This window comes from Symphalangus syndactylus, chromosome 22 (genome assembly GCF_028878055.3).
Source record: "Symphalangus syndactylus isolate Jambi chromosome 22, NHGRI_mSymSyn1-v2.1_pri, whole genome shotgun sequence".
Taxonomy (NCBI): Eukaryota; Metazoa; Chordata; class Mammalia; order Primates; family Hylobatidae; genus Symphalangus; species Symphalangus syndactylus.
In genome coordinates this window covers 36,435,107-36,450,422 of record NC_072444.2, presented here as the reverse complement: position 1 = coordinate 36,450,422, position 15,316 = coordinate 36,435,107, and the positions used below count along the sequence as shown (strand labels likewise).

General features: G+C 42.0%; 2 long non-coding RNA genes across 2 annotated transcripts in view; one reads left to right on the top strand and one right to left on the bottom strand.

The window, feature by feature from the left end:
* Window positions 1–9,473, top strand: part of LOC134735592 (uncharacterized) — a 22,447-nt gene extending 12,974 nt beyond the window's left edge. Inside the window, exons 4-6 of the long non-coding RNA XR_010118820.1 lie at window positions 2,486–2,578; window positions 6,671–6,782; window positions 9,195–9,473. This is a non-coding gene — a long non-coding RNA (uncharacterized lncRNA). The remainder of the gene's footprint in view (window positions 1–2,485; window positions 2,579–6,670; window positions 6,783–9,194) is intronic.
* The window catches only part of LOC129472660 (uncharacterized), a 26,592-nt gene extending 11,276 nt beyond the window's left edge, over window positions 1–15,316 (bottom strand). Inside the window, exons 1-3 of the long non-coding RNA XR_008654010.2 lie at window positions 15,231–15,316; window positions 5,624–5,747; window positions 2,533–2,629 (exon numbers count right to left, since the gene is read on the bottom strand). This is a non-coding gene — a long non-coding RNA (uncharacterized lncRNA). The remainder of the gene's footprint in view (window positions 1–2,532; window positions 2,630–5,623; window positions 5,748–15,230) is intronic.

Sequence of the window (15,316 nt, the reverse complement as noted above, 5' to 3'; positions counted from 1 at the left end):
TGGTTAAAACTGTACAGCACTGCTCCCCTCACTGTCTCTTGCTCCTACTCTGGCTATGTGAAGTACATGCTCTCCCTCTGCCTTCCACCATGAATGGAAGCTTCCTGAGGCTTTCCCAGAAGCCAGGCAGATGCCAGCATCATGCTTCCTGTACAGCCTGTGGAACTGTGAGCCAATTAAACCTCTTTTCTTCATAAATTACCCAGTCTCAGGCATTTCTTTATAACAATGCATGAATGGACTAACACAGAAAATTGACACTTAGAAGTGGAGCATTGCTATAAAGATACCTGAAAATGTGGAAGCAGCTCTGGAACTGGATAATGGGCAGAGGTTAGGAGAGTGTGGAGGGCACAGAAGAAGAGAGGAAGACGAGGGAAAGTTTGGAACTTCCTAGAGACTGGTTGAGTGGTTGTGACCAAAATGCTATAATGATATGGACAGTGAAGTCCAGTCTGATGAGGTCTCAGATGGAAATGAGGAAGTTATTGGGAAATGCAGCAAAGGTCACACTTGTGACACCATAGCAAAGAACATGACTGCATTGTGTCCATACCCCAAGGATTCATGGAAGGACAAACAAGAGTGATGACCTAGGGTATCTGTCAGAAGAAATTTTTAAGCAGCAAAGTGTTCAAGAAGTGGCATGGCTGGGTTTTTTTGTTTGTTTTTTGTTTTGTTTTGTTTTGTTTTGGGGGGGTTTTTTGAGACAGAGTCTCACTCTGTCACCCAGGCTGGAATGCAGTGGCACCACCTCAGCTCACTGCAACCTCCACCTCCTGGGTTCAAGTGATTCTCTAACCTTAGCCTCCCGAGTAGCTGGGACTGCAGGTGCACATCACCAGGCCTGGCTAATTTTTGTATTTTTAGTAGTGACAAGTTTTCACTATATTGGCCAGGCTAGCCTTGAACTCCTGGCCTCATGATCTGCCCACCTTGGCCTCCCAAAATGCTGGGATTACAGGCATGAGCCACTGCGCCCAGTCAGCAGGGCTGCTTTTTAACAGCCTATGACCAGATTTGGCAGTAAGAGAATGACTTAAAAGTGGAATTTATAATTAAAAGGGAAATAAACCATTAAAATTTGGAAAATTTCCAGCCTTGCTATGTGGTAGAAAAGAGCATTTTCAGACAAGGAATTCAAGGGGGCAGTGGAGCAATCTCTTGCTAGAGACATAGGCAGAGACAAAAGGGAGCCAGGTGCTAATAGTCAAGACAATGCAGGAAATCCCTAGAGGCATTTTAGAAATCTTCAAGGACACCCCTCTCATCACAGGCCCAGAGGTCTAGGGGGACAGTATGTTTTTGGGTGCCAGGCCCCAGGTGCCACAGCTTTGTGACACCTTGGAATGCTGCTCCCATATCCAAGCCATTCTGGCTCTAGCCATAGCCCAAATAGCCTCAAGTACAGCTTGGGCTGCTGCTCCAAAGGGTGAAGGTCATAAGCCTTGGCAGTTTCCACATGTGTTAAGTCTGAAAAATGCAAGGGTGGGGGAGGCTTGGAAGCTTCCACCTAGGTATCAGAGGATGTGCCAGGAATCCAGGGTGCCCAGGCAGAAGGCTGCTTTAGGGCAGAACCCCCAAAGAAAGACTCTACTTAGGCAATCCTGAGTGGATAGTGGGGTTGAGAGCCCCACAAAAAAAAGCCTATATTAGGGCAATGCCTAATGGAGCTGTGGGAACAGGGCTGCCACCTTCCAGACCCAAGAACAGTACAGCCACCAGCAGTGTGCACCCTCAGCCTGGAAAAGCCACAGTCATTGAACTCTAACCTGTGAGAGTAGCCAGGTGGGCTGCACCCAGCAAAGCCATGGGGGTGGGAATGCCCAAGGCCTTGGGGGGACCACTTCTTGCACCATGGTGCCCAGGATACAGTACATGGACTCAAATATTATTTTGGAGCTTAAAGGTTTAATGCCTTCGCCAATAGGTTTCAGTCTTGCATGGCCAATTTCAGTCTTGCAATAACCTTTTCTTTTGGCCAATTTCCCACTTTTGAAATAAGAACGCTTACCCAGTATCTGTCTTATCATTCTATCTTAAAAGCAAATAACTTGTTTTTAGTTGTACAGGCTTACAGGTGTAAAAACTTGGCCTTGAGTCTCAAATGAAACTTTAGACTTTGGACTTATGAGTTGATGATTGCAATAAGTTAAGCCTTTGGGGACTATTAGGAAAGGGTGATTATATTTTGCAGTGTGAGAAGTACACATGATTTGGGGGGCCTGCGGTGAAATGATAAAGTTTGGATATTCATTCCCTCCAAATATCATGTTGAAATTTGTACCCAATGTGGAGGTGGGACCTAATAGGAGGTATTTGTGTCATGAGGACAAACCCCTCATGAATGGTTGATGCCATCCTCTCTGTAATGGGTGAATTCTCACTCTTAATTCCTCTGAGAATTGAATGTTTAAAAGAGCCTGGAACTCCCCTCCTTGCTCTCTTGCATCTACTGTCTCATCATGTGATTCTGCACACACAGCACCCCTTCACCTTCCACCAGGGGAGAAAGCCCCCCAGGAGACTCACCAGATGCAGATGCAGGGGACTTGCTTCTCAGGCAAGCTGCACAACTGTAAGTTAAATAAACCTCTTTTCTTTATCAATTACCCAGCCTCAGGTATTCCTTTAGAGCAAACAAAAGCAGACTCAGATAGAAAATACATAAAAAGAAATTAAGAACAAATGTGAGAAATTTCATTCCAATAGCATGTTGTCAACACTAGATTACAGAGTGCTCTATGTGTTAACCATTTCCATTCTCTGAAAGTAATGAGCACATGATGCACCTCTGAAAGAAATTGTTTAAATTTACCTTTTTTTTTTTTTTTTGAGATGAGTCTCACTCAGTTGCCCAGGCTGGACTGCAGTGGCACAATCTCAGCTCACTGCAGCCTCCACTTCCTGGGTTCAAGCAATTCTCCTTCCTCACCCTCCAGAGTAGCTGGGACTACAGGTATGCACCACCACACCCAGCTAATTTTTGTATTTTTAGTAGAGACAGGGTTTCACCAGGCTGGTCTCGAACTCCTTGCCTCAAGTGATCCACCCACCTCAGCCTTCCAAAGTGCTGTGATTACTGGCATGAGCCACCGTGCCTGGCCTAGATTTACCTTTTAAATGTGCTTATGTAAATACCTCATAATAACCTCTTTGGAACAATAATAAGAAATATCATTCAAGAGCATGTTGTCAACACTAAATTTCAGAGTTCTCTGAAATAATAATAAATAATTCCATTCTCTGAAACAAAAAAAAATATGACGCATGTCTAAAGAAACTTGTTTCAATTTACCTTAAATATTTACATGTAAACACTTTATAATAAGCCATAGGAACAAATGTAAGAATTACCATTCAATAGCATGTTAATCAACAGTAGATCACAGAGTTCTTTAAGTGCTAAACACTCTCATTCTCTGAAAGAAAACAGCACATGATGTACTTTGCCAAAGCTTGCTTAGATTTACCTTTTTTTGTTTTGTTTTTGTTTGTTGTTTGTTTTTTGAGACAAGGTCTCACTCTGTCACCCAGGCTGGAGTGCAATGGCGCCATCTCAGCTCACTGCAACTTTTGACTCCTGGACTCAAGCAATCCTCCTACCTCATCCCCAAAGTAGTTGGGACCACAGGCACACACCACCACACCCAGCTAATCTTTGTATTTTTTAGTAGAGATGGGGTTTCACCATGTTTCCCAGGCTGGTCTCGAACTCCTGAGCTCAACTGATCTGCCCACCTCAGCCTTCTAAAGTGCTGGGATTGCAGGTGTCAGCCACCATTCCTGGCCTAGATTTACGTTTTAAATGTGTACATTTTAACACCTCGTTATAATTCCTTAGGAAAAATTAAAAAAAAAAGTTATTCAATAGCATGTTATCAACAGTAGATTACAGAGTTGTTGCCATTAAGCCTTTCTGTTCTCTGAATGAAAACAGCACATGATGCATCTGTTCAGAATCTTGCTTGGACTTACCTTTTATCTTTTATCTTTCCTTTTTTTTTTTTTTTTGAGACATAGTCTCGCTCTGTCACCCAGGCTTGAGTGCAGTAGTGTAATCATGGCTCACTGCAGCCTCAACCTCCTGGGCTCAGGTGATCCTCTCACCTCAGCCTCCCGAATAGCTGGAATTACAGGCACATGCCACCATGCCTGGATAATTTTTTTGTATTTTTTGTAGAGGTGGGATTTTGCCAGTTGTCCAGGCTAGTTTTGAACTCCTGGGCTCAAGCAGTCCACCCACCTTGGCCTCCCAAAGTGCTAGGATTACAGGCATGAGCCACCATGCCCAGCCAGACTTACCTTTTAAACACACCTTGTAATACCTCATAATAAATCCTTAGGAACAGATGTAAAAAAGAAAATCATTCATTAGCATGTTGTCAAAAAGAGACTTTTAAATTTTATATGTTATAAACAATTCCATTCTATGAAACAAAACAGCACATGACACATCTCTGAAAAAGCTTGCTTATATTTATATTTTAAGTATTTATATGTAAACACCTCATAATAACTCCTTTGGAACAAATAAGAAATATTATTTAACAGCATGTTATCAAAATTAAATTTCAGGCCAGGCACGGTGGCTCAGGCCTGTAATCCCAGCACTTTAGGAGACCGAGGAAGGTGGATCACTTGAGCCCAGGAGTTCAAGACTAGCCTGGGCAATGTAGCAAGACCTCAACTCTACTAAAAATAAAAAATAAAATATAAAAACATTAGCCCAATGTGGTGGTACATGTCTATGATCCCAGCTACATGGGAGGCTGAGCTGGGAGCCTGGGAGGCAGGGGCTACAGTAAAGCCAAGATAGTGCCACTGTAATTCAGTCTGGGTGACAGAGTAAGACTTTGCCTCAAAAAAAAAAAACCACTAAATTTCAGATATCTCTTTGTGATAAGTAGTTCATCTCCTGAAAGAAACCAGCCCATGGTGCCTTTCTGCCAAAGCTCACTTATAGCTACCTTTTAAATGTGTATATGTTAACACCTCATTATAAGCCCTCAGGAAAAGTATTTCAGTGTAAGAAATATCTTTCAATAGAATGTTGCCAACACTACATTACAGAGTTCTCTATGTAATAAATACTTTCATATTCCGAAAAAAAAATAGCATGTAATGCATCCCTAAATAAGTTTACTTAGATTTACCTTTTAAACATGTATATGTAAATTTGTAATAACTCATTTGGAACAAAGACAAGAAATATCATTCAATAGCATGTTATCAACACTATATTTAAGAGTTCTTTGGCTGGGCGCAGTGGCTGTAATCCCAGTACTTTGGGAGGCTGAAGTAGGCAGATCACTTGAGGTCAGGAGTTCGAGACCAGCTTGGCCAATATGGTGAAACCCCATCTCTATTAAAAATATAAAAATTAGCCGGGCATGGTGGTGCGTGCCTGTAATCCCAGCTACTCAGGAGGCTAAGGCAGGAGAGTCCCTTGAATCCGGGGGACAGAGGTTGTAGTGAGCCAAGATCGCGCCATTGCACTCCAACCTGGGTGACAGAATGAGACACCGTCTCAAAAAAAAAGCAGTTTATTATATGTTAACCGATTTAATTCTCTGAACAAAAGCAGCATAATGCATTTTTGGAGAAACTCATTTATATTTACCTTTAAACAGGTATATGTAAATACCTCCCAGTAACTTCTGTGGAGTAAAGATCACAAACACCATACAGTAGCAGGTTGTCAACACTAGATTCCAAGTTCTCTGTGTAATAAATACTTCTATTCTCTGGGGGAAAAAAACAAATTATGCATCTTTGAAGAAGCTTCCTTAGAGTTAGCTTTTAAATGCACATATGTAAACACCTCATAATAACATTTTCAGAATAATGATAATATCATTCAAGAACATGTTGTTGAGACTACATTTCAGAGTCCACGTAACACCAAATCCGTCCCATCCTGGCTAACACGGTGAAACCCCGTCTGTACTAAAAATACAAAAAATTAGCCAGGTGAGGTGGCGGGCACCTGTAGTCCCAGCTTCGCAGGAGGCTGAGGCAGGAGAATGGCGTGAATCCCGGGGGGCGGAGCCTGCAGTGAGCTGAGATCACGCCACTGCACTCTAGCCTGGGCGACAGCGAGACTCCACCTCAAAAAAAAAAAAAAAAACACCAAATCCGTTCTCTTAAACAAAACAGGGCACAATACATCTCTAATGAAGTTTGCTTAGCTTACCGTTTAAACATGTATACATAAACACCACTTAATAAGCCTGTAGCAACTCAAATGAGAAATATTATTCAACAACATGTTTCAACACTAGACTACATAGTCTTTATGTGTTAAGCAATTCCATTCTCTGATAGAAAACACCATAGGATGCATCTCTTAAGCAGCTTGCTTAGATTTACATTTTAAATGAGTATACGTAAATACCTTACAATAATCTCTTATTATAGAAACAAAGGTGTGATATGTCACTCAATAGCATGTTGTTAACACTAGATTACAGAGTTTTTAGCAATTAAGCACTTTCATTCTCTGAAAGAAAACTGCAAATGAGCAACTCTGAAGAAGCCTGCTTAGATTTGCCTCTCAAACAAGCGTATGTAATCATTTCATTATAAGATTTAAGAAACAAATACTAGAAATATCATTCAATAGCATGTTCTCAACACTAGGTTACAGAGTTCTGTATTTGTTACACAGTTCCAATTTCTGAAAGAAAATAGCACAAAATGCCTCTCTAAAGAAGCTTGTGAAGATTTACCTCTTAACTGTGTTTATGTAAACCCATCATCATAAGCCATTGTGAACAAAGGTAAGAACTATCATTCAACAGCATTTTCTCCACACTAGATTACAGAATTCTGTATTTGTTAAACAGTTCCAATTTCTGAAAGAATATACCACATAATCCACCCCCTTTTTTTTTTGAGACGTAGTCTCATTCCGTTGCCCAGGCTGGAGTGCAGTGGTGCGATCTCGGCTCACTGCAAGCTCCGCCTCCCGGGTTCATGCCATTCTCCTGCCTCAATCTCTCGAGTAGCTGGGACTACAGGCACCCGCCACCACGCCCAGCTAAATTTTTTTGTATTTTTAGTAGAGACAGGGTTTCACCGTGTTAGCCAGGATGGTCTCGATCTCCTGACCTTGTACAGATCCACCCACCTTGGCCTCCCAAAGTGCTGGCATTACAGGCATGAGCCACCGCACCCGGCCCACATAATCCATCTCTAAAGAAGCTTGCTTACATTTACCTTTTAAACAAGTATATGTAAAGTTGGCATAACAAGCTCTTATGAACAAAAGTAAGATAGTGTTGCTATTGAACAATGTTTAACAATATTAAATTCTCAACATTAGATTAGAGTTCTCTGTTAAAAGTTCCATTTTCTGAAAGAAAACAGCAAATAATGCATTTCTGAAGAAGCTTGCTTAGAGGAGGGAGGTGGAACCAGGTGGTAAATGGAACCCTCCAGTCGCTGTCTCCCCAACAGGGACACCAAATTCAACAACTATCTACCCAAGAAAGCACCTTCATAAGAATCAAAAAATTAAATGAGTGACAACAGTACCTGGTTTTAACATAATATAACATAAAGGCACGTTGAAGAGGGTAGGAAGGACAATGTTACATTGCCTACACCACTACCACCAGCAACAACCCCAGGCATCACAGCATGGAGAAACAATCTGTGTGTTTGTGGGAGACAGAGTGAAATGAGTAGGGAACTTCACATTGGAAGTCAGTGCTTTTCTGTCACAATGGAGCACAACACTGGACAGAAACCCCTGGTGCCCACAGAGGGAACGCTTAAACCAGCCCCAGGCCAGAGAGGAATCCTCCACTCCAGTAGAAGGAACCCAAGTCCCAGCTTGCTTCACCACAGCCTGGCTAAAATCGCCTGGGTACTGAGTAAATTTGAGTGGCTGCCAGCCCATAGTGACTGCATCCTTGGCCAAGCAGAGGTGCTGCACTCGTTTCAGAGGCTGTGAACTTGTGGTGTGACCCAGCATAATACCAGCTACAGCAGCCATGGGAATGCTCGCATAACCCCTTGCCCAACTGCAGGCAGTTTGTCATAGAGAGACTCCTTCATGTTGGGGGAAGGAGAGGGAAGAGCAAAGAAGACTGTGTCTTCCAAGTGGGTACTGACGGAGCAGGAGCATTGCCATCTTGGACAAGCTCCTGATTCTAATTTTTATTCTGATTTTTACCTTGGTAAAAAACTGCCTCAATCCAAAGGGCATCAGCCTAATGGCTAAGGTCAGCATGACCATAAACCACAAATTACATCTCCAACCAGAAACATTCTAAACTCCTCCCCGACCAGAGACATGCTAGCCCCAAGATAACCCCCCTCCGCCAGGAAGATGCCAGCCTCGAGATAACCCCCCTCTGGCCGGAAAGATGTCTGCCCCAAGATAACCTCCCCTCCTCCCAGAGACATCCCAACCCTGCCATAAAACTTCTCCCTCACACAGAAACATTCCAAGCTTGTCATAAGCCCCCTAACCCTAAAACCAATATATACTCTTAGTCTGTAAGAGAAAGCACTCCTGACTGAAATCGGCCAGAAGCCCCTCTCAGGTTTTATCCAAAGTAAACCTGTCTTTAACTGCCAGCCATGTTTTGTGTTTCTTTCCTCTTTAAGTCTTACAGGTACCAGCTCAGCCATAGTATAATAAACCTGCAGGTAGAATCCCGAATCTCGCAATTTCAATTCCAAGCCTTTGCTCTTAGATGGTATTTTTAGATTCACCCCTAGCCAGAAGGGAATTTCCTGCCTTGGTGTGATGAACTGAGTCCTGGAAGGATCCACCACCTGCAAACCAAAGTAGCCTGAGGCCTTGAACAAACAGCAGTAGCGGGCAGGCAGTAGTGGCCACGGGTCTTGGGTGAGCTATGGTGTTGTGCTGGTCTGGAAAGCAATGAGCTACAGGTACAACCTAGTGCAGTGCCAGCTGCAGCAGCCACGGGAATGCCTGTGTCATCCCTCCACCCATGCAGAGCAGGGAGACTCCTGCTAGGAGTGGGAGGGGAAGGAGGGAAGAGAGCAAGAAATTTACCTAGGGAATTCTGCCTTATCTTCTCCAAGTCCCCCAAGGCTATATATCTAGTGGTCTGCAAGAGTCACAGCATACATGGGCTTAGGGCACCCCCTAGTGATGGGACAGTTGTAGTCACCTGAGACAGCTTAGGAGGTATACAATTCTCTTTGTATTCTAGGAACTCCTTCTCAAAGAACAAGTACAAACAAGGGCCAGACTGAAAAGACTGGAATAAATGCCTAACTCTTCAATGCCCAAACATCCACAAGTATCAAGAACATCCAGGCAAACACGACCTCACCAAACGGACTTAAGAAAGCACCAGTGACTGAGCCTGGAGTAATGGAAATATGGGAGGAATGAAGAATTCCTCAGGTGAGGAATTCAAATAACTGTCTTGAGGAAGCTCAATGAATTTCAAGATAACACAAAGAAGAAACTTAGAATTCTATTTAAAAAAGAGATGAAAATAATTTTTAAAAAATCAAACAAATTCCAGAGACAAGATTTTTTATTTGTTTGTCATTTTTTGTTTTGTTTTGTTTTGTTTTTGAGACAAAGTCTCCCTCTGTCACTCAGGCTGGAGTGCAGTGGTATGATTCCAGAGACTAAAAATTCAATTAGCAAACTGAAAAAATGCATCAGAATGCCTCTAGAATTGATCAAGCAAAAGAATAAAGTATCGAGCTCAAAGATAGGCTATTTGAAAATACACAGAGCAGAAAATAAAATAATGAAGTATGCCTACTCTTACATTTGCCCTTTTTTTTTATTTTATTTATTTTTTTTTTTTGAGACGGAGTCTCGCTCTGTCACCCAGGCTGGAGTGCAGTGGCGCAATCTCGGCTCACTGCAAGCTCCGCCTCCCGGGTTCACGCCATTCTCCTGCCTCAGCCTCTCCGAGTAGCTGGGACTACAGGCGCCCGCCACCACGCCCGGCTAATTTTTTTGTATTTTTAGTAGAGACAGGGTTTCACCGTGGTCGTGGTCTCGATCTCCTGACCTCGTGATCCGCCCGCCTCGGCCTCCCAAAGTGCTGGGATTACAAGCGTGAGCCACCGCGCCCGACCTTACATTTGCCCTTTTAAGGCTATCTAGAAAACAGCCGTAAAAGGGCAAATATAAGAGTAATTAACCTTAAAGAGAATGGAGAAAGAGATTTAGGTAGAAGGTTTATTCAGGCAAATAACATGTAACTTTTCAAACCTAGAAAAAGATAGTAATATCCACATAGAATAAGGTTAAAAAAAAAAGCACACATCAAAAAGATTCAAGCTAAATAAAACTCCCTCAAGGCCTATAATAATCAAACTCTCAAAGGTCAAGGACAAAAAAAGGATCCTAAAAACAGTAACAGAAAGAAGCAAAAACACATAAAGAAGCTCCAATGTATCTGGTTGTAGACTGCTCAGTGGAAACTGTACAAGCCAGGAGAGTGGAATGACATATACAAAGTCCTGAGTGGAACAACTTCTAACATAAAATACTGTATCTCATGAAGTTATCCTTCAAACACCAAGGAGAAATAAAAGCTTTTCCAGGCAAACAAAAGCTAAGGAAATTCATCAATGCTAGATTAATTTTACAAGAAATGCTAAAGGTACTTCATTCTGAAAGTAAAGGATGCTAATATGCAACAAGAAATCATCAGAAAGAACAAAACCTGCTGATGAAAGTAAGTACACCTAATACTCTAATATTGTAATTGTAGAGTATAAATCACTCATGTCACGTTGGGAGGTGGAGGTGGGTGAATCACTTGAACTCAGGAGTTCAGGACCAGCTGACCAACAATGGCAAAACCCCATCTTTACTAAAAATACAAAAATTAGCTGGGTATGGTGGTGCATGCCTGTAATCCCAGCTACTCAGGTGCCTGAGGCACAAGATCACTTGAATTCTGGAGATGGAGGTTGTAGTGAACCAAGATCACACCACTGTACTCCAACCTGGGTGACAGAGTGAGACTCTGTCTCAGAAAAAAAAAAATCCCTTGCCAGGTGCAGTGGCTCACGCCTGTAATCCCAACACTTTGGGAGGCTGAAGCAGGTGGATCACGAGGTCAGGAGATCGAGACCATCCTGGCTAACACAGTGAAACCCCGTCTCTACTAAAAATACAAAAAATTAGCTGGGCGTGGTGATGGGGACCTGTAGTCCCAGCTACTCGGAAGGCTGAGGCAGGAGAATGGCGTGAACCCAGGAGGTGGAGCTTGCAGTGAGCCGAGATTGCGCCACTGCACTCCAGCCTGGGTGACAGAGCAAGACTGTCTCAAAAAAAAAAAAAAAAAAATCACTCATATCGTTAGTGTGAAGACTAAAAGACAAACCCATCAAAAATAATCATAAGTAAAACAATTGTGAAGATACAAAAAATATAAAAATAGAAACAACAAAAAGTCAACAAGCAGCAGTGACAAAGTTAGTTTTTCTTTCTTTTTTCTTTTCTATGTGATCAGCGTTGAGTTGTCATCAGTTTAAAAGAACTGATGATGTTTTTTGCAAACTTCATGGTAATCACCAAGGACAAACCTATAATAGATACACAAAAATTAAAAAGCAAGAAATCAAAATATGCTACCAGAGAATATCACTTCTACAAAAAGGAAGACCAGGAGAAAGGAAGGACTAATAAAACAACCAGAAAACAAGTAACAAAATGGCATTAGTAACCTATCAATAATAACATTGACTATAAATAGGCTATATTCTCCCATAAAAAGACATAGAGTGGCTGAATGTATTTTAAAAACAAGACTCACTATATGCTGCCTATAAGAAACTCATTTCGGCTGGGCACAGTGGCTCACGCCTGTAATCCCAGCACTTTTGGGAGGCTAAAGGGGACAGATCACCTGAGTTCAGGAGTTCGAGACCACCCTGGCCAACATGGTGAAACCGCGTCTCTACTAAAAATACAAAAAAATTGGCCATGCGTGGTGACAGGTGCCTGTAATGCCAGCTACTTGGGAGACTGAAGCAGGAGAATCACTTGAACCCAAGAAGCGGAGGTTGTGGTGAGCCAACCGTGTCATTACACTCCAGCCTGGGCAATGAGAAAGAAACTCTGTCACAAAAAAAAAAAAAATGGACAGAAACTCACTTCACCCATAAAGATACACACAGACTGAAAAGGAAGGGATGGAAATAGATATTCCATGCAAATGGAAACAAAAAAGCAAGAGTCACTATACTTATATCAGATAAAGTTTCTGATATAAGACGTTTCAAGACAAAACAGTAAAAAAAAGACAAAAAAGGTTATTATATGAGGATGAAGTGGTTAACTCAGCAAGACGATATAACAATGGTAAATATATATGCGCCCAACACTGGAGCAGCCAGATGTATAAAGCAAATATTATTACAGCTAAAGAGAGAGATAGTCCTCAATACCATAATAGCTGGAGACTTCAACAACCTACTTTCAGCATTGGACAGAACTTCCAGGCAGAAAATCAACATAGAAACATCTGACTTAATCTGCATGCACTATAGACCAAATGGATCTAACAGATATTTACAGAACATTTCATCTAACAGCTGCAGAATACACATTCTTATTAGCACATGGAACATTCTCCAGAACAGATCATACCTTAGGCCACAAAACAAGTCTCAGAAAATTTGAAAAAATCAAAATTATATCAGTTGTCTTCTGTGAACACAATAGAATAAAACTAGAAATCAACAAGAGGAACTTGGGAAACTATTCAAATACATCTAAATTAAATAACATGCTCCTGAATACCATTGCTCAATGAAACGACTAAGACAGAAATTTTAAAGTTTCTTGAAACTTTAAAAAATTGAAATACAATGTACCAAAACCTATGAAATATATCAAAAGCAGTACTAAGAGGGAAGCTTATGCTAATAAATGTCTACGTTAGAAAAGTAAAGGCTAGGCAGAGTGGCTCACGCCTGTAATCCCAGCACTTTGGGAGGCCAAAGCAGGTGGATTGCTTGAGCTCAGGAGTTCGAGACCAGCCTGAGCAACATGATGAAACCCTGTTTATATCAAAATACCAAAAAAAAAAAAAAAAAAAAAAAGCCGAGTGTGGTGGCACATGCCTGTAGTCCTAACTACACAGGAGGCTGAGGTGGGAGGATGGCATGAGCTCGGGAGGCAGAGGTTGCAGTGAGCCGAGATCACGCCACTACACTCCAGCCTGAGTGACAGAGCCAGACCCTGTCTCAAAAAAAAAAAAGAGAGAGAGAGTAAAAAGACTTCAGACAACCTAATGATGCACCACCTTAAAGAATTAGAAAAGCAATAGCAAATCAAACCCAAAATTAAGAGAAGAAAATAAATAATAAAGATCAGAGCAGAAATCAAATTGAAACAAAAAATACAAAAGATCACAAAACAAAAAGTCGGTTTTTGGAAAGATAAACAAAATTGACAAACTCTTTTGACAGACTAAGTAAAAAGAGAAGACTCAAATAAATTAAATGAGACAAAGAGATGACATTACAACTGATACCACTGAAATTCAAAATATCTTTAGAGACTACTATGAGCAACTATTATATATACCCAAAATTGGAAAAGGCAGAGGAAATTGATAAATTCCTAGACACATACAACCTACCAGGATTTAAACATGAAGAAATGGAAAGCATGAATACACCAATAACATACAGTGAGATGGGGCAGTGCTGAAAAGTCTCCCATCAAAGAAAAGCTAAGTACCTGATGGCTTCACTGATGAATTTGCCAAACATCTAAAGAAAAACTAATACCAATTCTACTCAAACTACCCCAAAAAATATAAAAGAAGGAAATATTCCTAAACTCATTCTACAAGTCCAGCATTATCCTGATACAAAAAACAGACAAACAAACAAAAAAGAAAACTACAGGCCAATATTTCTGATGAATATAGATACAAAAATCCTCAATGAAATACTAGCATCCCAAATTCAAGAACACATTAAAAAGATCATTCATTTTGATCAAGTGGGATGCATCCCCGGGATGCAAAGATGGTTCAGCATATGCAAATCAATAAACGTGACACAATGCATCAAAAGAATGCAGGACGAAAGCCACAAATTATTTCAACAGATGCTTTTAAAAATTCAATAAAATTCAACATCCTCTCATGAGAAAAACCCTGAACAAACTGTGTATAGGAAGAACATACTTCAACACAATACATGTCATGTAAAATAAACTCACAGCTAGTATTACACTAAATGGGAAAAAAAAACTGAAAGCCTTTTCTCTGTTTTGTTAAACAAGGATACTCATTTTCACCACTTATTCAACACAGTACTCAAAGTTTTAACCAGAGCAATTAGACAACAGAAAGAAACAAAAAGCATGAATATTGGAAAGTCAAATTGTCGTTGTTTGTAGATGATGTGACCTTATATTCAAACAAACCTAAAGATTCTTCCAAAAAACTGTTAGAATTCAGAAATGAATTCAGTAAAGTTCCAGGATACGGCCGGGCGCGGTGGCTCATGCCTGTAATCCCAGCACTTTGGGAGGCTGAGGTGGATGGATCACTTGAGGTCAGGAGTTGAGACCAGCCTGGCCAACATGGCGAAACCCCGTCTCTACCAAAAATTCAAAAATTAGACTGGCGTGGTGGTACATGCCAGGTGTGGTTATGAAGTTCCCCCGGCACCTCTGGCCAGTTGTGGTTATGAAATCCCCCCGGCACCTCTGGCCAGTTGTGGTTATGAAGTCCCCCCAGCACCTCTGGCCAGATGGGGTTATGAAGTCCCCCTCAGCACCTCTGGCCAGGTGACATTTATGAAGTCCCCCCAGCATCTCTGGCCAGCTGGGGTTATGAAGTTCCCCCCCCGCCCCCCAGCACCTCCGGCCAGGTGGGGTTATGAAGTCCCCCAAGCCGCCCCTGAGGAACAGGCAGGGCAAGAGCCAGCCGGGACTGCTAGCGGGTCGGGACAGCTGCTTCGCTGATGCTGGTTGTGTAGTATGGATGTGTGTAGCGTGACTGTGTTGTGTAGATGGGACACCAAGATCCGCAGGAACCATCACCGGAAGGAGAAGCCGCAGGGCCGGGAGGGTTCAGCAGCTAAGAGTTCAGGGTTCCTGGAAAGGCGGGTCCCAATGCATTTGCTGACCGAGCACCTAACGGGCTGCTCTCAAAATCACTGACTATCACCGAGGCCGGCCAGAGACCCTTATGTATCTGATTCACGATGACACCAGATAACTCTGAGTACAGTAGAAAACGTACCGTCGGGCAACCAGAAAATGCGCACTCCAGTCCCCACCACGGGACGGCGCCAGGCAGTACCCTCCAAAGCGGAAGCTCGAACTGTC